The sequence below is a fragment of the Channa argus genome, unplaced genomic scaffold, assembly GCF_033026475.1.
Source record: "Channa argus isolate prfri unplaced genomic scaffold, Channa argus male v1.0 Contig035, whole genome shotgun sequence".
Lineage (NCBI taxonomy): Eukaryota > Metazoa > Chordata > Actinopteri > Anabantiformes > Channidae > Channa > Channa argus.
In genome coordinates, this window is record NW_027125254.1 from 187,573 (window position 1) to 210,782 (window position 23,210).

Sequence of the window (23,210 nt, forward strand, 5' to 3'; positions counted from 1 at the left end):
GGGCCATCGTATGTCAGACAAAATCACTGAGACATTGACGCAGCTGTGCAGCTGGGAAAATGACTCTTTTGCAGCATGCTGGGCCGGTTAGCTCAGATGGTTAGAGAGTGGTGCTAATAACGCCAAGGTCATGGGTTCCATCCCCATACTGGCCATTGAAAAGCACGATGCAAGCAACTCTTTCCAAGGCAAGATTAATCCTGACTGCACGGTTGCTTGCTTTTCACATGCTACATAAACCTGGCCTTTTGAGTTATCAACCAGGTAACATTGCTGACTGAACTGTCTTGCATAAGAAACCTTTCCCGCATTTCCTTTTTAGTTAATGATATCAAAGAATACTCACATAATTTCACATTCCCAGATAGTTCAACGCTGTCTACAGGTTTTGCAATTCAAAAAATTATTCACATGTACGTTTTTACAATCAAGTCTCCCTTCCTCACTCACCCAGCTCCTCTAGCCTCCTGAAACAAACCTCTGTTCAGACCACACAGTCTAATGAGCACGGCTTCAGTCCTTTGAAAGACTTGGTTCCGACCACGTGGCCTAATGGACAAGGCGTCTGACTTCGGATCAGAAGATTGAGGGTTCGAGTCCCTTTGTGGTTGAGCTTCCAGTCCTTTCTGTTTGATGTGCCTGGAAAGTACAAACTTCCATGGGTTTTTCATGGTCGTAGGAACAGAGTGACACTTAAGCAAAGGAAGCTATTATCAATCACCCTCACTGAGCTGTTTTGCACAAGAAACATTTTCCTGCATGTACATATGCACACAATGATATCGAAGAGTATCTGACACAACATCACATTCACAAATGCTTCAACGCTGTCTATCGGCTTTACAATTGTGAAGTTTTCACATGTCCTGTTTTACAATCAAGTCTCCCTTCCTCACTGTCCTAGCTCCCCTAACCTTTCGAAACCCACCCTAGTTCAGACCAAGTGACCTAATGGACAAAGCATCTGACTTCAAATAGGAAGATTGAAGGGTCGAGTCCCTTTGTGGTTGCTCTTCTTGTACTTACTCACTGGATGTGCCTGGAAAATCTTTTTTTCCGTGTGTTTCAAGGTTGCAAAAACAGGGTAACATTCAAACGAAAAGGTTTTATCAATCACACTTCACTGCTAAAGAGGTATGCACAAATAGCAATTATCTTCCGGAACTCAATGTGCTGCTCTTAAGACCAGGATGTTCAATTGAGAAGGTTAGAGCGTAGAGGCGATGGTGCCAGTGGCTGATCTTCTTTCTTGCCCCTAATCTCTACTTACAAAAAATCTGAATTCCCATCTGTCTGCAGTGCTCATTTGAAAAAAGAAACAAATCTACAAGAGGCCCTATTACAAGTCAGTACATGAGATCAGCAAAGACCCACTTCCTTGAATTAAAATGATTTCATCTCCAACTGTTTGGCCATGGAACTACATCATCTCTGATGTCCAAAAGACAGGATTATGACGTCACCCATTATGAAAGGGCCATCGTATGTCAGACAAAATCACTGAGACATTGACGCAGCTGTGCAGCTGGGAAAATGACTCTGTTGCAGCATGCTGGGCCGGTTAGCTCAGATGGTTAGAGAGTGGTGCTAATAACGCCAAGGTCATGGGTTCCATCCCCATACAGGCCATTGAAAAGCACGATGCAAGCAACTCTTTCCAAGGCAAGATTAATCCTGACTGCACGGTTGCTTGCTTTTCACATGCTACATAAACCTGGCCTTTTGAGTTATCAACCAGGTAACATTGCTGACTGAACTGTCTTGCATAAGAAACCTTTCCCGCATTTCCTTTTTAGTTAATGATATCAAAGAATACTCACATAATTTCACATTCCCAGATAGTTCAACGCTGTCTACAGGTTTTGCAATTCAAAAAATTATTCACATGTACGTTTTTACAATCAAGTCTCCCTTCCTCACTCACCCAGCTCCTCTAGCCTCCTGAAACAAACCTCTGTTCAGACCACACAGTCTAATGAGCACGGCTTCAGTCCTTTGAAAGACTCGGTTCCGACCACGTGGCCTAATGGACAAGGCGTCTGACTTCGGATCAGAAGATTGAGGGTTCGAGTCCCTTCGTGGTTGAGCTTCCAGTCCTTGCTGTTTGATGTGCCTGGAAAGTACAAACTTCCATGGGTTTTTCATGGTCGTAGGAACAGAGTGATACTTAAGCAAAGGAAGCTATTATCAATCACCCTCACTGAGCTGTTTTGCACAAGAAACATTTTCCTGCATGTACATATGCACACAATGATATCGAAGAGTATCTGACACAACATCACATTCACAAATGCTTCAACGCTGTCTATGGGCTTTACAATTGTGAAGTTTTCACATGTCCTGTTTTACAATCAAGTCTCCCTTCCTCACTGTCCTAGCTCCCCTAACCTTTCGAAACCCACCCTAGTTCAGACCAAGTGACCTAATGGACAAAGCATCTGACTTCAAATAGGAAGATTGAAGGGTCGAGTCCCTTTGTGGTTGCTCTTCTTGTACTTACTCACTGGATGTGCCTGGAAAATCTTTTTTTCCGTGTGTTTCAAGGTTGCAAAAACTGGGTAACATTCAAGCCAAAAGGTTTTATCAATCACACTTCTTCACTGCTAAAGAGGTATGCACAAATAGCAATTATCTTCCGGAACTCAATGTGCTGCTCTTAAGACCAGGATGTTCAATTGAGAAGGTTAGAGCGTAGAGGCGATGGTGCCAGTGGCTGATCTTCTTTCTTGCCCCTAATCTCTACTTACAAAAAATCTGAATTCCCATCTGTTTGCAGTGCTCATTTGAAAAAAGAAACAAATCTACAAGAGGCCCTATTACAAGTCAGTACATGAGATCAGCAAAGACCCACTTCCTTGAATTAAAATGATTTCATCTCCAACTGTTTGGCCATGGAACTGCATCATCTCTGATGTCCAAAAGACAGGATTATGACGTCACCCATTATGAAAGGGCCATCGTATGTCAGACAAAATCACTGAGACATTGACGCAGCTGTGCAGCTGGGAAAATGACTCTTTTGGAGCATGCTGGGCCGGTTAGCTCAGATGGTTAGAGAGTGGTGCTAATAACGCCAAGGTCATGGGTTCCATCCCCATACAGGCCATTGAAAAGCACGATGCAAGCAACTCTTTCCAAGGCAAGATTAATCCTGACTGCACGGTTGCTTGCTTTTCACATGCTACATAAACCTGGCCTTTTGAGTTATCAACCAGGTAACATTGCTGACTAAACTGTCTTGCATAAGAAACCTTTCCCGCATTTCCTTTTTAGTTAATGATATCAAAGAATACTCACATAATTTCACATTCCCAGATAGTTCAACGCTGTCTACAGGTTTTGCAATTCAAAAAATTATTCACATGTACGTTTTTACAATCAAGTCTCCCTTCTTCACTCACCCAGCTCCTCTAGCCTCCTGAAACAAACCTCTGTTCAGACCACACAGTCTAATGAGCACGGCTCCAGTCCTTTGAAAGACTCGGTTCCGACCACGTGGCCTAATGGACAAGGCGTCTGACTTCGGATCAGAAGATTGAAGGTTCGAGTCGCTTCGTGGTTGAGCTTCCAGTCCTTGCTGTTTGATGTGCCTGGAAAGTACAAACTTCCATGGGTTTTTCATGGTTGTAGGAACAGAGTGACACTTAAGCAAAGGAAGCTATTATCAATCACCCTCACTGAGCTGTTTTGCACAAGAAACATTTTCCTGCATGTACTTATGCACACAATGATATCGAAGAGTATCTGACACAACATCACATTCACAAATGCTTCAACGCTGTCTATGGGCTTTACAATTGTGAAGTTTTCACATGTCCTGTTTTACAATCAAGTCTCCCTTCCTCACTGTCCTAGCTCCCCTAACCTTTCGAAACCCACCCTAGTTCAGACCAAGTGACCTAATGGACAAAGCATCTGACTTCAAATAGGAAGATTGAAGGGTCGAGTCCCTTTGTGGTTGCTCTTCTTGTACTTACTCAATGGATGTGCCTGGAAAATCTTTTTTTCCGTGTGTTTCAAGGTTGCAGAAACAGGGTAACATTCAAGCGAAAAGGTTTTATCAATCACACTTCTTCACTGCTAAAGAGGTATGCACAAATAGCAATTATCTTCCGGAAGTCAATGTGCTGCTCTTAAGACCAGGATGTTCAATTGAGAAGGTTAGAGCGTAGAGGCGATGGTGCCAGTGGCTGATCTTCTTTCTTGCCCCTAATCTCTACTTACAAAAAATCTGAATTCCCATCTGTCTGCAGTGCTCATTTGAAAAAAGAAACAAATCTACAAGAGGCCCTATTACAAGTCAGTACATGAGATCAGCAAAGACCCACTTCCTTGAATTAAAATGATTTCATCTCCAACTGTTTGGCCATGGAACTGCATCATCTCTGATGTCCAAAAGACAGGATTATGACGTCACCCATTATGAAAGGGCCATCGTATCTCAGACAAAATCACTGAGACATTGACGCAGCTGTGCAGCTGGGAAAATGACTCTTTTGCAGCATGCTGGGCCGGTTAGCTCAGATGGTTAGAGCGTGGTGCTAATAACGCCAAGGTCATGGGTTCAATCCCCATACTGGCCATTGAAAAGCACGATGCAAGCAACTCTTTCCAAGGCAAGATTAATCCTGACTGCACGGTTGCTTGCTTTTCACATGCTACATAAACCTGGCCTTTTGAGTTATCAACCAGGTAACATTGCTGACTGAACTGTCTTGCATAAGAAACCTTTCCCGCATTTCCTTTTTAGTTAATGATATCAAAGAATACTCACATAATTTCACATTCCCAGATAGTTCAACGCTGTCTACAGGTTTTGCAATTCAAAAAATTATTCACATGTACGTTTTTACAATCAAGTCTCCCTTCCCCACTCACCCAGCTCCTCTAGCCTCCTGAAACAAACCTCTGTTCAGACCACACAGTCTAATGAGCACGGCTTCAGTCCTTTGAAAGACTCGGTTCCGACCACGTGGCCTAATGGACAAGGCCTCTGACTTCGTATCAGAAGATTGAGGGTTCGAGTCGCTTCGTGGTTGAGCTTCCAGTCCTTGCTCTTTGATGTTCCTGGAAAGTACAAACTTCCATGGGTTTTTCATGGTTGTAGGAACAGAGTGACACTTAAGCAAAGGAAGCTATTATCAATCACCCTCACTGAGCTGTTTTGCACAGGAAACATTTTCCTGCATGTACTTATGCACACAATGATATCGAAGAGTATCTGACACAACATCACATTCACAAATGCTTCAACGCTGTCTATGGGCTTTACAATTGTGAAGTTTTCACATGTCCTGTTTTACAATCAAGTCTCCCTTCCTCACTGTCCTAGCTCCCCTAACCTTTCGAAACCCACCCTAGTTCAGACCAAGTGACCTAATGGACAAAGCATCTGACTTCAAATAGGAAGATTGAAGGGTCGAGTCCCTTTGTGGTTGCTCTTCTTGTACTTACTCAATGGATGTGCCTGGAAAATCTTTTTTTCGGTGTGTTTCAAGGTTGCAGAAACAGGGTAACATTCAAGCGAAAAGGTTTTATCAATCACACTTCTTCACTGCTAAAGAGGTATGCACAAATAGCAATTATCTTGCGGAAGTCAAATTTGCTGCTCTTAAGACCAGGATGTTCAATTGAGAAGGTTAGAGCGTAGAGGCGATGGTGCCAGTGGCTGATCTTCTTTCTTGCCCCTAATCTCTACTTACAAAAAATCTGAATTCCCATCTGTCTGCAGTGCTCATTTGAAAAAAGAAACAAATCTACAAGAGGCCCTATTACAAGTCAGTACATGAGATCAGCAAAGACCCACTTCCTTGAATTAAAATGATTTCATTTCCAACTGTTTGGCCATGGAACTACATCATCTCTGATGTCCAAAAGACAGGATTATGACGTCACCCATTATGAAAGGGCCATCGTATGTCAGACAAAATCACTGAGACATTGACGCAGCTGTGCAGCTGGGAAAATGACTCTTTTGCAGCATGCTGGGCCGGTTAGCTCAGATGGTTAGAGAGTGGTGCTAATAACGCCAAGGTCATGGGTTCCATCCCCATACTGGCCATTGAAAAGCAAGATGCAAGCAACTCTTTCCAAGGCAAGATTAATCCTGACTGCACGGTTGCTTGCTTTTCACATGCTACATAAACCTGGCCTTTTGAGTTATCAACCAGGTAACATTGCTGACTGAACTGTCTTGCATAAGAAACCTTTCCCGCATTTCCTTTTTAGTTAATGATATCAAAGAATACTCACATAATTTCACATTCCCAGATAGTTCAACGCTGTCTACAGGTTTTGCAATTCAAAAAATTATTCACATGTACGTTTTTACAATCAAGTCTCCCTTCCTCACTCACCCAGCTCCTCTAGCCTCCTGAAACAAACCTCTGTTCAGACCACACAGTCTAATGAGCACGGCTTCAGTCCTTTGAAAGACTTGGTTCCGACCACGTGGCCTAATGGACAAGGCGTCTGACTTCGGATCAGAAGATTGAGGGTTCGAGTCCCTTTGTGGTTGAGCTTCCAGTCCTTTCTGTTTGATGTGCCTGGAAAGTACAAACTTCCATGGGTTTTTCATGGTCGTAGGAACAGAGTGACACTTAAGCAAAGGAAGCTATTATCAATCACCCTCACTGAGCTGTTTTGCACAAGAAACATTTTCCTGCATGTACATATGCACACAATGATATCGAAGAGTATCTGACACAACATCACATTCACAAATGCTTCAACGCTGTCTATCGGCTTTACAATTGTGAAGTTTTCACATGTCCTGTTTTACAATCAAGTCTCCCTTCCTCACTGTCCTAGCTCCCCTAACCTTTCGAAACCCACCCTAGTTCAGACCAAGTGACCTAATGGACAAAGCATCTGACTTCAAATAGGAAGATTGAAGGGTCGAGTCCCTTTGTGGTTGCTCTTCTTGTACTTACTCACTGGATGTGCCTGGAAAATCTTTTTTTCCGTGTGTTTCAAGGTTGCAAAAACAGGGTAACATTCAAACGAAAAGGTTTTATCAATCACACTTCACTGCTAAAGAGGTATGCACAAATAGCAATTATCTTCCGGAACTCAATGTGCTGCTCTTAAGACCAGGATGTTCAATTGAGAAGGTTAGAGCGTAGAGGCGATGGTGCCAGTGGCTGATCTTCTTTCTTGCCCCTAATCTCTACTTACAAAAAATCTGAATTCCCATCTGTCTGCAGTGCTCATTTGAAAAAAGAAACAAATCTACAAGAGGCCCTATTACAAGTCAGTACATGAGATCAGCAAAGACCCATTTCCTTGAATTAAAATGATTTCATCTCCAACTGTTTGGCCATGGAACTGCAGCATCTCTGATGTCCAAAAGACAGGATTATGACGTCACCCATTGTGAAAGGGCCATCTTATGTCAGACAAAAATCACTGAGACATTGACGCAGCTTTGCAGCTGGGAAAATGACTCCTTTGCAGCATGCTGGGCCGGTTAGCTCAGATGGTTAGAGTGTGGTGCTAATAACGCCAAGGTTATGGGTTCAATCCCCATACTGGCCATTGAAAAGCACGATGCAAGCAACTCTTTCCAAGGCAAGATTAATCCTGACTGCACGATTGCTTGCTTTTCACATGCTACATAAACCTGGCCTTTTGAGTTATCAACCAGGTAACATTGCTGACTGAACTGTCTTGCATAAGAAACCTTTCCTGCATTTCCTTTTTAGTTAATGATATCAAAGAATACTCACATAATTTCACATTCCCAGATAGTTCAACGCTGTCTACAGGTTTTGCAATTCAAAAAATTATTCACATGTACGTTTTTACAATCAAGTCTCCCTTCCTCACTCACCCAGCTCCTCTAGCCTCCTGAAACAAACCTCTGTTCAGACCACACAGTCTAATGAGCACGGCTTCAGTCCTTTGAAAGACTCGGTTCCGACCACGTGGCCTAATGGACAAGGCGTCTGACTTCGTATCAGAAGATTGAGAGTTCGAGTCGCTTCGTGGTTGAGCTTCCAGTCCTTTCTGTTTGATGTGCCTGGAACTTCCATGGGTTTTTCATGGTCGTAGGAACAGAGTGACACTTAAGCAAAGGAAGCTATTATCAATCACCCTCACTGAGCTGTTTTGCACAGGAAACATTTTCCTGCATGTACTTATGCACACAATGATATCGAAGAGTATCTGACACAACATCACATTCACAAATGCTTCAACGCTGTCTATGGGCTTTACAATTGTGAAGTTTTCACATGTCCTGTTTTACAATCAAGTCTCCCTTCCTCACTGTCCTAGCTCCCCTAACCTTTCGAAACCCACCCTAGTTCAGACCAAGTGACCTAATGGACAAAGCATCTGACTTCAAATCGGAAGATTGAAGGGTCGAGTCCCTTTGTGGTTGCTCTTCTTGTACTTACTCACTGGATGTGCCTGGAAAATCTTTTTTTCCGTGTGTTTCAAGGTTGCAAAAACAGGGTAACATTCAAGCGAAAAGGTTTTATCAATCACACTTCTTCACTGCTAAAGAGGTATGCACAAATAGCAATTATCTTCCGGAACTCAATGTGCTGCTCTTAAGACCAGGATGTTCAATTGAGAAGGTTAGAGCGTAGAGGCGATGGTGCCAGTGGCTGATCTTCTTTCTTGCCCCTAATCTCTACTTACAAAAAATCTGAATTCCCATCTGTCTGCAGTGCTCATTTGAAAAAAGAAACAAATCTACAAGAGGCCCTATTACAAGTCAGTACATGAGATCAGCAAAGACCCACTTCCTTGAATTAAAATGATTTCATCTCCAACTGTTTGGCCATGGAACTGCATCATCTCTGATGTCCAAAAGACAGGATTATGATGTCACCCATTATGAAAGGGCCATCGTATCTCAGACAAAATCACTGAGACATTGACGCAGCTGTGCAGCTGGGAAAATGACTCTTTTGCAGCATGCTGGGCCGGTTAGCTCAGATGGTTAGAGCGTGGTGCTAATAACGCCAAGGTCATGGGTTCAATCCCCATACTGGCCATTGAAAAGCACGATGCAAGCAACTCTTTCCAAGGCAAGATTAATCCTGACTGCACGGTTGCTTGCTTTTCACATGCTACATAAACCTGGCCTTTTGAGTTATCAACCAGGTAACATTGCTGACTGAACTGTCTTGCATAAGAAACCTTTCCCGCATTTCCTTTTTAGTTAATGATATCAAAGAATACTCACATAATTTCACATTCCCAGATAGTTCAACGCTGTCTACAGGTTTTGCAATTCAAAAAATTATTCACATGTACGTTTTTACCATCAAGTCTCCCTTCCTCACTCACCCAGCTCCTCTAGCCTCCTGAAACAAACCTCTGATCAAGACCACACAGTCTAATGAGCACGACTTCAGTCCTTTGAAAGACTCGGTTCCGACCACGTGGCCTAATGGACAAGGCGTCTGACTTCGGATCAGAAGATTGAGGGTTCGAGTCGCTTCGTGGTTGAGCTTCCAGTCCTTGCTGTTTGATGTGCCTGGAAATTACAAACTTCCATGGGTTTTTCATGGTTGTAGGAACAGAGTGACACTTAAGCAAAGGAAGCTATTATCAATCACCCTCACTGAGCTGTTTTGCACAGGAAACATTTTCCTGCATGTACTTATGCACACAATGATATCGAAGAGTATCTGACACAACATCACATTCACAAATGCTTCAACGCTGTCTATGGGCTTTACAATTGTGAAGTTTTCACATGTCCTGTTTTACAATCAAGTCTCCCTTCCTCACTGTCCTAGCTCCCCTAACCTTTCGAAACCCACCCTAGTTCAGACCAAGTGACCTAATGGACAAAGCATCTGACTTCAAATCGGAAGATTGAAGGGTCGAGTCCCTTTGTGGTTGCTCTTCTTGTACTTACTCACTGGATGTGCCTGGAAAATCTTTTTTTCCGTGTGTTTCAAGGTTGCAAAAACAGGGTAACATTCAAGCGAAAAGGTTTTATCAATCACACTTCTTCACTGCTAAAGAGGTATGCACAAATAGCAATTATCTTCCGGAACTCAATGTGCTGCTCTTAAGACCAGGATGTTCAATTGAGAAGGTTAGAGCGTAGAGGCGATGGTGCCAGTGGCTGATCTTCTTTCTTGCCCCTAATCTCTACTTACAAAAAATCTGAATTCCCATCTGTCTGCAGTGCTCATTTGAAAAAAGAAACAAATCTACAAGAGGCCCTATTACAAGTCAGTACATGAGATCAGCAAAGACCCACTTCCTTGAATTAAAATGATTTCATCTCCAACTGTTTGGCCATGGAACTGCATCATCTCTGATGTCCAAAAGACAGGATTATGACGTCACCCATTATGAAAGGGCCATCGTATGTCAGACAAAAATCACTGAGACATTGACGCAGCTTTGCAGCTGGGAAAATGACTCCTTTGCAGCATGCTGGGCTGGTTAGCTCAGATGGTTAGAGTGTGGTGCTAATAACGCCAAGATCATGGGTTCAATCCCCATACTGGCCATTGAAAAGCACGATGCAAGCAACTCTTTCCAAGGCAAGATTAATCCTGACTGCACGGTTGCTTGCTTTTCACATGCTACATAAACCTGGCCTTTTGAGTTATCAACCAGGTAACATTGCTGACTGAACTGTCTTGCATAAGAAACCTTTCCTGCATTTCCTTTTTAGTTAATGATATCAAAGAATACTCACATAATTTCACATTCCCAGATAGTTCAACGCTGTCTACAGGTTTTGCAATTCAAAAAATTATTCACATGTACGTTTTTACAATCAAGTCTCCCTTCCTCACTCACCCAGCTCCTCTAGCCTCCTGAAACAAACCTCTGTTCAGACCACACAGTCTAATGAGCACGGCTTCAGTCCTTTGAAAGACTCGGTTCCGACCACGTGGCCTAATGGACAAGGCGTCTGACTTCGTATCAGAAGATTGAGAGTTCGAGTCGCTTCGTGGTTGAGCTTCCAGGCCTTTCTGTTTGATGTGCCTGGAACTTCCATGGGTTTTTCATGGTCGTAGGAACAGAGTGACACTTAAGCAAAGGAAGCTATTATCAATCACCCTCACTGAGCTGTTTTGCACAGGAAACATTTTCCTGCATGTACTTATGCACACAATGATATCGAAGAGTATCTGACACAACATCACATTCACAAATGCTTCAACGCTGTCTATGGGCTTTACAATTGTGAAGTTTTCACATGTCCTGTTTTACAATCAAGTCTCCCTTCCTCACTGTCCTAGCTCCCCTAACCTTTCGAAACCCACCCTAGTTCAGACCAAGTGACCTAATGGACAAAGCATCTGACTTCAAATCGGAAGATTGAAGGGTCGAGTCCCTTTGTGGTTGCTCTTCTTGTACTTACTCACTGGATGTGCCTGGAAAATCTTTTTTTCCGTGTGTTTCAAGGTTGCAAAAACAGGGTAACATTCAAGCGAAAAGGTTTTATCAATCACACTTCTTCACTGCTAAAGAGGTATGCACAAATAGCAATTATCTTCCGGAACTCAATGTGCTGCTCTTAAGACCAGGATGTTCAATTGAGAAGGTTAGAGCGTAGAGGCGATGGTGCCAGTGGCTGATCTTCTTTCTTGCCCCTAATCTCTACTTACAAAAAATCTGAATTCCCATCTGTCTGCAGTGCTCATTTGAAAAAAGAAACAAATCTACAAGAGGCCCTATTACAAGTCAGTACATGAGATCAGCAAAGACCCACTTCCTTGAATTAAAATGATTTCATCTCCAACTGTTTGGCCATGGAACTGCATCATCTCTGATGTCCAAAAGACAGGATTATGACGTCACCCATTATGAAAGGGCCATCGTATGTCAGACAAAAATCACTGAGACATTGACGCAGCTTTGCAGCTGGGAAAATGACTCCTTTGCAGCATGCTGGGCTGGTTAGCTCAGATGGTTAGAGTGTGGTGCTAATAACGCCAAGATCATGGGTTCAATCCCCATACTGGCCATTGAAAAGCACGATGCAAGCAACTCTTTCCAAGGCAAGATTAATCCTGACTGCACAGTTGCTTGCTTTTCACATGCTACATAAACCTGGCCTTTTGAGTTATCAACCAGGTAACATTGCTGACTGAACTGTCTTGCATAAGAAACCTTTCCTGCATTTCCTTTTTAGTTAATGATATCAAAGAATACTCACATAATTTCACATTCCCAGATAGTTCAACGCTGTCTACAGGTTTTGCAATTCAAAAAATTATTCACATGTACGTTTTTACAATCAAGTCTCCCTTCCTCACTCACCCAGCTCCTCTAGCCTCCTGAAACAAACCTCTGTTCAGACCACACAGTCTAATGAGCACGGCTTCAGTCCTTTGAAAGACTCGGTTCCGACCACGTGGCCTAATGGACAAGGCGTCTGACTTCGTATCAGAAGATTGAGAGTTCGAGTCGCTTCGTGGTTGAGCTTCCAGGCCTTTCTGTTTGATGTGCCTGGAACTTCCATGGGTTTTTCATGGTCGTAGGAACAGAGTGACACTTAAGCAAAGGAAGCTATTATCAATCACCCTCACTGAGCTGTTTTGCACAGGAAACATTTTCCTGCATGTACTTATGCACACAATGATATCGAAGAGTATCTGACACAACATCACATTCACAAATGCTTCAACGCTGTCTATGGGCTTTACAATTGTGAAGTTTTCACATGTCCTGTTTTACAATCAAGTCTCCCTTCCTCACTGTCCTAGCTCCCCTAACCTTTCGAAACCCACCCTAGTTCAGACCAAGTGACCTAATGGACAAAGCATCTGACTTCAAATCGGAAGATTGAAGGGTCGAGTCCCTTTGTGGTTGCTCTTCTTGTACTTACTCACTGGATGTGCCTGGAAAATCTTTTTTTCCGTGTGTTTCAAGGTTGCAAAAACAGGGTAACATTCAAGCGAAAAGGTTTTATCAATCACACTTCTTCACTGCTAAAGAGGTATGCACAAATAGCAATTATCTTCCGGAACTCAATGTGCTGCTCTTAAGACCAGGATGTTCAATTGAGAAGGTTAGAGCGTAGAGGCGATGGTGCCAGTGGCTGATCTTCTTTCTTGCCCCTAATCTCTACTTACAAAAAATCTGAATTCCCATCTGTCTGCAGTGCTCATTTGAAAAAAGAAACAAATCTACAAGAGGCCCTATTACAAGTCAGTACATGAGATCAGCAAAGACCCACTTCCTTGAATTAAAATGATTTCATCTCCAACTGTTTGGCCATGGAACTGCATCATCTCTGATGTCCAAAAGACAGGATTATGACGTCACCCATTATGAAAGGGCCATCGTATCTCAGACAAAATCACTGAGACATTGACGCAGCTGTGCAGCTGGGAAAATGACTCTTTTGCAGCATGCTGGGCCGGTTAGCTCAGATGGTTAGAGCGTGGTGCTAATAACGCCAAGGTCATGGGTTCAATCCCCATACTGGCCATTGAAAAGCACAATGCAAGCAACTCTTTCCAAGGCAAGATTAATCCTGACTGCACGGTTGCTTGCTTTTCACATGCTACATAAACCTGGCCTTTTGAGTTATCAACCAGGTAACATTGCTGACTGAACTGTCTTGCATAAGAAACCTTTCCCGCATTTCCTTTTTAGTTAATGATATCAAAGAATACTCACATAATTTCACATTCCCAGATAGTTCAACGCTGTCTACAGGTTTTGCAATTCAAAAAATTATTCACATGTACGTTTTTACAATCAAGTCTCCCTTCCTCACTCACCCAGCTCCTCTAGCCTCCTGAAATAAACCTCTGATCAAGACCACACAGTCTAATGAGCACGGCTTCAGTCCTTTGAAAGACTGGGTTCCGACCACGTGGCCTAATGGACAAGGCGTCTGACTTCGGATCAGAAGATTGAGGGTTCGAGTCGCTTCGTGGTTGAGCTTCCAGTCCTTGCTGTTTGATGTGCCTGGAAATTACAAACTTCCATGGGTTTTTCATGGTTGTAGGAACAGAGTGACACTTAAGCAAAGGAAGCTATTATCAATCACCCTCACTGAGCTGTTTTGCACAAGAAACATTTTCCTGCATGTACTTATGCACACAATGATATCGAAGAGTATCTGACACAACATCACATTCACAAATGCTTCAACGCTGTCTATGGGCTTTACAATTGTGAAGTTTTCACATGTCCTGTTTTACAATCAAGTCTCCCTTCCTCACTGTCCTAGATCCCCTAACTTTTCGAAACCCACCCTAGTTCAGACCAAGTGACCTAATGGACAAAGCATCTGACTTCAAATAGGAAGATTGAAGGGTCGAGTCCCTTTGTGGTTGCTCTTCTTGTACTTACTCACTGGATGTGCCTGGAAAATCTTTTTTTCCGTGTGTTTCAAGGTTGCAAAAACAGGGTAACATTCAAGCGAAAAGGTTTTATCAATCACACTTCTTCACTGCTAAAGAGGTATGCACAAATAGCAATTATCTTCCGGAACTCAATGTGCTGCTCTTAAGACCAGGATGTTCAATTGAGAAGGTTAGAGCGTAGAGGCGATGGTGCCAGTGGCTGATCTTCTTTCTTGCCCCTAATCTCTACTTACAAAAAATCTGAATTCCCATCTGTCTGCAGTGCTCATTTGAAAAAAGAAACAAATCTACAAGAGGCCCTATTACAAGTCAGTACATGAGATCAGCAAAGACCCACTTCCTTGAATTAAAATGATTTCATCTCCAACTGTTTGGCCATGGAACTGCATCATCTCTGATGTCCAAAAGACAGGATTATGACGTCACCCATTATGAAAGGGCCATCGTATGTCAGACAAAATCACTGAGACATTGACGCAGCTGTGCAGCTGGGAAAATGACTCTTTTGCAGCATGCTGGGCCGGTTAGCTCAGATGGTTAGAGAGTGGTGCTAATAACGCCAAGGTCATGGGTTCCATCCCCATACTGGCCATTGAAAAGCACGATGCAAGCAACTCTTTCCAAGGCAAGATTAATCCTGACTGCACGGTTGCTTTTCACATGCTACATAAACCTGGCCTTTTGAGTTATCAACCAGGTAACATTGCTGACTGAACTGTCTTGCATAAGAAACCTTTCCCGCATTTCCTTTTTAGTTAATGATATCAAAGAATACTCACATAATTTCACATTCCCAGATAGTTCAACGCTGTCTACAGGTTTTGCAATTCAAAAAATTATTCACATGTACGTTTTTACAATCAAGTCTCCCTTCCTCACTCACCCAGCTCCTCTAGCCTCCTGAAACAAACCTCTGTTCAGACCACACAGTCTAATGAGCACGGCTTCAGTCCTTTGAAAGACTCGGTTCCGACCACGTGGCCTAATGGACAAGGCGTCTGACTTCGGATCAGAAGATTGAGGGTTCGAGTCCCTTCGTGGTTGAGCTTCCAGTCCTTTCTGTTTGATGTGCCTGGAAATTACAAACTTCCATGGGTTTTTCATGGTCGTAGGAACAGAGTGACACTTAAGCAAAGGAAGCTATTATCAATCACCCTCACTGAGCTGTTTTGCACAAGAAACATTTTCCTGCATGTACATATGCACACAATGATATCGAAGAGTATCTGACACAACATCACATTCACAAATGCTTCAACGCTGTCTATCGGCTTTACAATTGTGAAGTTTTCACATGTCCTGTTTTACAATCAAGTCTCCCTTCCTCACTGTCCTAGCTCCCCTAACCTTTCGAAACCCACCCTAGTTCAGACCAAGTGACCTAATGGACAAAGCATCTGACTTCAAATCGGAAGATTGAAGGGTCGAGTCCCTTTGTGGTTGCTCTTCTTGTTCTTACTCACTGGATGTGCCTGGAAAATCTTTTTTTTCGTGTGTTTCAAGGTTGCAAAAACAGGGTAACATTCAAACGAAAAGGTTTTATCAATCACACTTCACTGCTAAAGAGGTATGCACAAATAGCAATTATCTTCCGGAACTCAATGTGCTGCTCTTAAGACCAGGATGTTCAATTGAGAAGGTTAGAGCGTAGAGGCGATGGTGCCAGTGGCTGATCTTCTTTCTTGCCCCTAATCTCTACTTACAAAAAATCTGAATTCCCATCTGTCTGCAGTGCTCATTTGAAAAAAGAAACAAATCTACAAGAGGCCCTATTACAAGTCAGTACATGAGATCAGCAAAGACCCACTTCCTTGAATTAAAATGATTTCATCTCCAACTGTTTGGCCATGGAACTGCATCATCTCTGATGTCCAAAAGACAGGATTATGACGTCACCCATTATGAAAGGGCCATCGTATCTCAGACAAAATCACTGAGACATTGACGCAGCTGTGCAGCTGGGAAAATGACTCTTTTGCAGCATGCTGGGCCGGTTAGCTCAGATGGTTAGAGCGTGGTGCTAATAACGCCAAGGTCATGGGTTCAATCCCCATACTGGCCATTGAAAAGCACGATGCAAGCAACTCTTTCCAAGGCAAGATTAATCCTGACTGCACGGTTGCTTGCTTTTCACATGCTACATAAACCTGGCCTTTTGAGTTATCAACCAGGTAACATTGCTGACTGAACAGTCTTGCATAAGAAACCTTTCCCGCATTTCCTTTTTAGTTAATGATATCAAAGAATACTCACATAATTTCACATTCCCAGATAGTTCAACGCTGTCTACAGGTTTTGCAATTCAAAAAATTATTCACATGTACGTTTTTACAATCAAGTCTCCCTTCCTCACTCACCCAGCTCCTCTAGCCTCCTGAAACAAACCTCTGATCAAGACCACACAGTCTAATGAGCACGGCTTCAGTCCTTTGAAAGACTCGGTTCCGACCACGTGGCCTAATGGACAAGGCGTCTGACTTCGGATCAGAAGATTGAGGGTTCGAGTCGCTTCGTGGTTGAGCTTCCAGTCCTTGCTGTTTGATGTGCCTGGAAATTACAAACTTCCATGGGTTTTTCATGGTTGTAGGAACAGAGTGACACTTAAGCAAAGGAAGCTATTATCAATCACCCTCACTGAGCTGTTTTGCACAAGAAACATTTTCCTGCATGTACTTATGCACACAATGATATCGAAGAGTATCTGACACAACATCACATTCACAAATGCTTCAACGCTGTCTATCGGCTTTACAATTGTGAAGTTTTCACATGTCCTGTTTTACAATCAAGTCTCCCTTCCTCACTGTCCTAGCTCCCCTAACCTTTCGAAACCCACCCTAGTTCAGACCAAGTGACCTAATGGACAAAGCATCTGACTTCAAATAGGAAGATTGAAGGGTCGAGTCCCTTTGTGGTTGCTCTTCTTGTACTTACTCACTGGATGTGCCTGGAAAATCTTTTTTTCCGTGTGTTTCAAGGTTGCAAAAACAGGGTAACATTCAAACGAAAAGGTTTTATCAATCACACTTCTTCACTGCTAAAGAGGTATGCACAAATAGCAATTATCTTCCGGAAGTCAAATTTGCTGCTCTTAAGACCAGGATGTTCAATTGAGAAGGTTAGAGCGTAGAGGCGATGGTGCCAGTGGCTGATCTTCTTTCTTGCCCCTAATCTCTACTTACAAAAAATCTGAATTCCCATCTGTCTGCAGTGCTCATTTGAAAAAAGAAACAAATCTACAAGAGGCCCTATTACAAGTCAGTACATGAGATCAGCAAAGACCCACTTCCTTCAATTAAAATGATTTCATCTACAACTGTTTGGCCATGGAACTGCATCATCTCTGATGTCCAAAAGACAGGATTATGACGTCACCCATTATGAAAGGGCCATCGTATCTCAGACAAAATCACTGAGACATTGACGCAGCTGTGCACCTGGGAAAATGACTCTTTTGCAGCATGCTGGGCCGGTTAGCTCAGATGGTTAGAGCGTGGTGCTAATAACGCCAAGGTCATGGGTTCAATCCCCATACTGGCCATTGAAAAGCACGATGCAAGCAACTCTTTCCAAGGCAAGATTAATCCTGACTGCACGGTTGCTTGCTTTTCACATGCTACATAAACCTGGCCTTTTGAGTTATCAACCAGGTAACATTGCTGACTAAACTGTCTTGCATAAGAAACCTTTCCCGCATTTCCTTTTTAGTTAATGATATCAAAGAATACTCACATAATTTCACATTCCCAGATAGTTCAACGCTGTCTACAGGTTTTGCAATTCAAAAAATTATTCACATGTACGTTTTTACAATCAAGTCTCCCTTCCTCACTCACCCAGCTCCTCTAGCCTCCTGAAACAAACCTCTGTTCAGACCACACAGTCTAATGAGCACGGCTCCAGTCCTTTGAAAGACTCGGTTCCGACCACGTGGCCTAATGGACAAGGCGTCTGACTTCGGATCAGAAGATTGAGGGTTCGAGTCGCTTCGTGGTTGAGCTTCCAGTCCTTGCTGTTTGATGTGCCTGGAAAGTACAAACTTCCATGGGTTTTTCATGGTTGTAGGAACAGAGTGACACTTAAGCAAAGGAAGCTATTATCAATCACCCTCACTGAGCTGTTTTGCACAAGAAACATTTTCCTGCATGTACTTATGCACACAATGATATCGAAGAGTATCTGACACAACATCACATTCACAAATGCTTCAACGCTGTCTATGGGCTTTACAATTGTGAAGTTTTCACATGTCCTGTTTTACAATCAAGTCTCCCTTCCTCACTGTCCTAGCTCCCCTAACCTTTCGAAACCCACCCTAGTTCAGACCAAGTGACCTAATGGACAAAGCATCTGACTTCAAATAGGAAGATTGAAGGGTCGAGTCCCTTTGTAGTTGCTCTTCTTGTACTTACTCAATGGATGTGCCTGGAAAATCTTTTTTTCCGTGTGTTTCAAGGTTGCAGAAACAGGGTAACATTCAAGCGAAAAGGTTTTATCAATCACACTTCTTCACTGCTAAAGAGGTATGCACAAATAGCAATTATCTTCCGGAAGTCAATGTGCTGCTCTTAAGACCAGGATGTTCAATTGAGAAGGTTAGAGCGTAGAGGCGATGGTGCCAGTGGCTGATCTTCTTTCTTGCCCCTAATCTCTACTTACAAAAAATCTGAATTCCCATCTGTCTGCAGTGCTCATTTGAAAAAAGAAACAAATCTACAAGAGGCCCTATTACAAGTCAGTACATGAGATCAGCAAAGACCCACTTCCTTGAATTAAAATGATTTCATCTCCAACTGTTTGGCCATGGAACTGCATCATCTCTGATGTCCAAAAGACAGGATTATGACGTCACCCATTATGAAAGGGCCATCGTATCTCAGACAAAATCACTGAGACATTGACGCAGCTGTGCAGCTGGGAAAATGACTCTTTTGCAGCATGCTGGGCCGGTTAGCTCAGATGGTTAGAGCGTGGTGCTAATAACGCCAAGGTCATGGGTTCAATCCCCATACTGGCCATTGAAAAACACGATGCAAGCAACTCTTTCCAAGGCAAGATTAATCCTGACTGCACGGTTGCTTGCTTTTCACATGCTACATAAACCTGGCCTTTTGAGTTATCAACCAGGTAACATTGCTGACTGAACTGTCTTGCATAAGAAACCTTTCCCGCATTTCCTTTTTAGTTAATGATATCAAAGAATACTCACATAATTTCACATTCCCAGATAGTTCAACGCTGTCTACAGGTTTTGCAATTCAAAAAATTATTCACATGTACGTTTTTACAATCAAGTCTCCCTTCCCCACTCACCCAGCTCCTCTAGCCTCCTGAAACAAACCTCTGTTCAGACCACACAGTCTAATGAGCACGGCTTCAGTCCTTTGAAAGACTCGGTTCCGACCACGTGGCCTAATGGACAAGGCCTCTGACTTCGTATCAGAAGATTGAGGGTTCGAGTCGCTTCGTGGTTGAGCTTCCAGTCCTTGCTCTTTGATGTGCCTGGAAAGTACAAACTTCCATGGGTTTTTCATGGTTGTAGGAACAGAGTGACACTTAAGCAAAGGAAGCTATTATCAATCACCCTCACTGAGCTGTTTTGCACAGGAAACATTTTCCTGCATGTACTTATGCACACAATGATATCGAAGAGTATCTGACACAACATCACATTCACAAATGCTTCAACGCTGTCTATGGGCTTTACAATTGTGAAGTTTTCACATGTCCTGTTTTACAATCAAGTCTCCCTTCCTCACTGTCCTAGCTCCCCTAACCTTTCGAAACCCACCCTAGTTCAGACCAAGTGACCTAATGGACAAAGCATCTGACTTCAAATAGGAAGATTGAAGGGTCGAGTCCCTTTGTGGTTGCTCTTCTTGTACTTACTCACTGGATGTGCCTGGAAAATCTTTTTTTCCGTGTGTTTCAAGGTTGCAAAAACAGGGTAACATTCAAACGAAAAGGTTTTATCAATCACACTTCACTGCTAAAGAGGTATGCACAAATAGCAATTATCTTCCGGAACTCAATGTGCTGCTCTTAAGACCAGGATGTTCAATTGAGAAGGTTAGAGCGTAGAGGCGATGGTGCCAGTGGCTGATCTTCTTTCTTGCCCCTAATCTCTACTTACAAAAAATCTGAATTCCCATCTGTCTGCAGTGCTCATTTGAAAAAAGAAACAAATCTACAAGAGGCCCTATTACAAGTCAGTACATGAGATCAGCAAAGACCCATTTCCTTGAATTAAAATGATTTCATCTCCAACTGTTTGGCCATGGAACTGCAGCATCTCTGATGTCCAAAAGACAGGATTATGACGTCACCCATTGTGAAAGGGCCATCTTATGTCAGACAAAAATCACTGAGACATTGACGCAGCTTTGCAGCTGGGAAAATGACTCCTTTGCAGCATGCTGGGCCGGTTAGCTCAGATGGTTAGAGTGTGGTGCTAATAACGCCAAGGTCATGGGTTCAATCCCCATACTGGCCATTGAAAAGCACGATGCAAGCAAATCTTTCCAAGGCAAGATTAATCCTGACTGCACGATTGCTTGCTTTTCACATGCTACATAAACCAGGCCTTTTGAGTTATCAACCAGGTAACATTGCTGACTGAACTGTCTTGCATAAGAAACCTTTCCCGCATTTCCTTTTTAGTTAATGATATCAAAGAATACTCACATAATTTCACATTCCCAGATAGTTCAACGCTGTCTACAGGTTTTGCAATTCAAATAATTATTCACATGTACGTTTTTACAATCAAGTCTCCCTTCCTCACTCACCCAGCTCCTCTAGCCTCCTGAAACAAACCTCTGTTCAGACCACACAGTCTAATGAGCACGGCTTCAGTCCTTTGAAAGACTAGGTTCCGACCACGTGGCCTAATGGACAAGGCGTCTGACTTCGGATCAGAAGATTGAGGGTTCGAGTCGCTTCGTGGTTGAGCTTCCAGTCCTTTCTGTTTGATGTGCCTGGAACTTCCATGGGTTTTTCATGGTCGTAGGAACAGAGTGACACTTAAGCAAAGGAAGCTATTATCAATCACCCTCACTGAGCTGTTTTGCACAGGAAACATTTTCCTGCATGTACTTATGCACACAATGATATCGAAGAGTATCTGACACAACATCACATTCACAAATGCTTCAACGCTGTCTATGGGCTTTACAATTGTGAAGTTTTCACATGTCCTTTTTTACAATCAAGTCTCCCTTCCTCACTGTCCTAGCTCCCCTAACCTTTCGAAACCCACCCTAGTTCAGACCAAGTGACCTAATGGACAAAGCATCTGACTTCAAATAGGAAGATTGAAGGGTCGAGTCCCTTTGTGGTTGCTCTTCTTGTACTTACTCACTGGATGTGCCTGGAAAATCTTTTTTTCCGTGTGTTTCAAGGTTGCAAAAACAGGGTAACATTCAAGCGAAAAGGTTTTATCAATCACACTTCTTCACTGCTAAAGAGGTATGCACAAATAGCAATTATCTTCCGGAACTCAATGTGCTGCTCTTAAGACCAGGATGTTCAATTGAGAAGGTTAGAGCGTAGAGGCGATGGTGCCAGTGGCTGATCTTCTTTCTTGCCCCTAATCTCTACTTACAAAAAATCTGAATTCCCATCTGTCTGCAGTGCTCATTTGAAAAAAGAAACAAATCTACAAGAGGCCCTATTACAAGTCAGTACATGAGATCAGCAAAGACCCACTTCCTTGAATTAAAATGATTTCATCTCCAACTGTTTGGCCATGGAACTGCATCATCTCTGATGTCCAAAAGACAGGATTATGACGTCACCCATTATGAAAGGGCCATCGTATCTCAGACAAAATCACTGAGACATTGACGCAGCTGTGCAGCTGGGAAAATGACTCTTTTGCAGCATGCTGGGCCGGTTAGCTCAGATGGTTAGAGCGTGGTGCTAATAACGCCAAGGTCATGGGTTCAATCCCCATACTGGCCATTGAAAAGCACGATGCAAGCAACTCTTTCCAAGGCAAGATTAATCCTGACTGCACGGTTGCTTGCTTTCCACATGCTACATAAACCTGGCCTTTTGAGTTATCAACCAGGTAACATTGCTGACTGAAATGTCTTGCATAAGAAACCTTTCCCGCATTTCCTTTTTAGTTAATGATATCAAAGAATACTCACATAATTTCACATTCCCAGATAGTTCAACGCTGTCTACAGGTTTTGCAATTCAAAAAATTATTCACATGTACGTTTTTACAATCAAGTCTCCCTTCCTCACTCACCCAGCTCCTCTAGCCTCCTGAAACAAACCTCTGATCAAGACCACACAGTCTAATGAGCACGGCTTCAGTCCTTTGAAAGACTCGGTTCCGACCACGTGGCCTAATGGACAAGGCGTCTGACTTCGGATCAGAAGATTGTGGGTTCGAGTCGCTTCGTGGTTGAGCTTCCAGTCCTTGCTGTTTGATGTGCCTGGAAATTACAAACTTCCATGGGTTTTTCATGGTTGTAGGAACAGAGTGACACTTAAGCAAAGGAAGCTATTATCAATCACCCTCACTGAGCTGTTTTGCACAAGAAACATTTTCCTGCATGTACTTATGCACACAATGATATCGAAGAGTATCTGACACAACATCACATTCACAAATGCTTCAACGCTGTCTATGGGCTTTACAATTGTGAAGTTTTCACATGTCCTGTTTTACAATCAAGTCTCCCTTCCTCACTGTCCTAGATCCCCTAACTTTTCGAAACCCACCCTAGTTCAGACCAAGTGACCTAATGGACAAAGCATCTGACTTCAAATAGGAAGATTGAAGGGTCGAGTCCCTTTGTGGTTGCTCTTCTTGTACTTACTCACTGGATGTGCCTGGAAAATCTTTTTTTCCGTGTGTTTCAAGGTTGCAAAAACAGGGTAACATTC

At 42.9% G+C, this 23,210-nt stretch overlaps 15 non-coding genes across 15 annotated transcripts; all 15 read left to right on the forward strand.

The window, feature by feature from the left end:
* The first annotated feature begins 538 nt into the window (after positions 1-538).
* On the forward strand, positions 539-611 carry trnar-ucg (transfer RNA arginine (anticodon UCG)). The gene has a single exon. It is a non-coding gene; the product is annotated as a tRNA-Arg (tRNA).
* Positions 612-2,012: 1,401 nt separating this feature from the next.
* Positions 2,013-2,085, forward strand: trnar-ucg (transfer RNA arginine (anticodon UCG)). Its single transcript has one exon. It is a non-coding gene; the product is annotated as a tRNA-Arg (tRNA).
* Positions 2,086-4,509: 2,424 nt separating this feature from the next.
* On the forward strand, positions 4,510-4,583 carry trnai-aau (transfer RNA isoleucine (anticodon AAU)). The gene has a single exon. It is a non-coding gene; the product is annotated as a tRNA-Ile (tRNA).
* Positions 4,584-6,444: 1,861 nt separating this feature from the next.
* Positions 6,445-6,517, forward strand: trnar-ucg (transfer RNA arginine (anticodon UCG)). Its single transcript has one exon. It is a non-coding gene; the product is annotated as a tRNA-Arg (tRNA).
* Positions 6,518-7,462: 945 nt separating this feature from the next.
* On the forward strand, positions 7,463-7,536 carry trnai-aau (transfer RNA isoleucine (anticodon AAU)). Its single transcript has one exon. It is a non-coding gene; the product is annotated as a tRNA-Ile (tRNA).
* A 1,395-nt stretch (positions 7,537-8,931) lies between these two features.
* Positions 8,932-9,005, forward strand: trnai-aau (transfer RNA isoleucine (anticodon AAU)). Its single transcript has one exon. It is a non-coding gene; the product is annotated as a tRNA-Ile (tRNA).
* Positions 9,006-10,410: 1,405 nt separating this feature from the next.
* Positions 10,411-10,484, forward strand: trnai-aau (transfer RNA isoleucine (anticodon AAU)). Its single transcript has one exon. It is a non-coding gene; the product is annotated as a tRNA-Ile (tRNA).
* Positions 10,485-11,880: 1,396 nt separating this feature from the next.
* trnai-aau (transfer RNA isoleucine (anticodon AAU)) lies at positions 11,881-11,954 on the forward strand. The gene has a single exon. It is a non-coding gene; the product is annotated as a tRNA-Ile (tRNA).
* Positions 11,955-13,349: 1,395 nt separating this feature from the next.
* Positions 13,350-13,423, forward strand: trnai-aau (transfer RNA isoleucine (anticodon AAU)). The gene has a single exon. It is a non-coding gene; the product is annotated as a tRNA-Ile (tRNA).
* Positions 13,424-15,280: 1,857 nt separating this feature from the next.
* Positions 15,281-15,353, forward strand: trnar-ucg (transfer RNA arginine (anticodon UCG)). The gene has a single exon. It is a non-coding gene; the product is annotated as a tRNA-Arg (tRNA).
* Positions 15,354-16,297: 944 nt separating this feature from the next.
* trnai-aau (transfer RNA isoleucine (anticodon AAU)) lies at positions 16,298-16,371 on the forward strand. The gene has a single exon. It is a non-coding gene; the product is annotated as a tRNA-Ile (tRNA).
* Positions 16,372-17,776: 1,405 nt separating this feature from the next.
* trnai-aau (transfer RNA isoleucine (anticodon AAU)) lies at positions 17,777-17,850 on the forward strand. The gene has a single exon. It is a non-coding gene; the product is annotated as a tRNA-Ile (tRNA).
* Positions 17,851-19,253: 1,403 nt separating this feature from the next.
* Positions 19,254-19,327, forward strand: trnai-aau (transfer RNA isoleucine (anticodon AAU)). Its single transcript has one exon. It is a non-coding gene; the product is annotated as a tRNA-Ile (tRNA).
* Positions 19,328-20,728: 1,401 nt separating this feature from the next.
* Positions 20,729-20,802, forward strand: trnai-aau (transfer RNA isoleucine (anticodon AAU)). Its single transcript has one exon. It is a non-coding gene; the product is annotated as a tRNA-Ile (tRNA).
* A 1,395-nt stretch (positions 20,803-22,197) lies between these two features.
* Positions 22,198-22,271, forward strand: trnai-aau (transfer RNA isoleucine (anticodon AAU)). The gene has a single exon. It is a non-coding gene; the product is annotated as a tRNA-Ile (tRNA).
* Positions 22,272-23,210: the final 939 nt, after the last annotated feature.